This window comes from Penaeus monodon, chromosome 29, assembly GCF_015228065.2.
Source record: "Penaeus monodon isolate SGIC_2016 chromosome 29, NSTDA_Pmon_1, whole genome shotgun sequence".
Taxonomy (NCBI): Eukaryota; Metazoa; Arthropoda; class Malacostraca; order Decapoda; family Penaeidae; genus Penaeus; species Penaeus monodon.
Genome location: NC_051414.1, coordinates 2819572 through 2819781, shown reverse-complemented (window position 1 = coordinate 2819781; position 210 = coordinate 2819572).

The window sequence follows — 210 nt, the reverse complement described above, 5'->3', positions numbered from 1 at the left end:
GAGTTGTAGATGAGAGACCGGCAGTGGCACTTAACAGAGACGCGGTCGCCTCGCCGTATCTTCCGAGACTGAATTCCTCAGCGCCGCCAAAACGCGGACACGGCGATAACGGGGCCGAAGACGGAGAAGGCGATAAATAGATGAATAAGGGAGAAAAGCAGATGGAATTGGCGGAAAGGATGGAAGGAGAGCGAGGACTGACTGACCTTC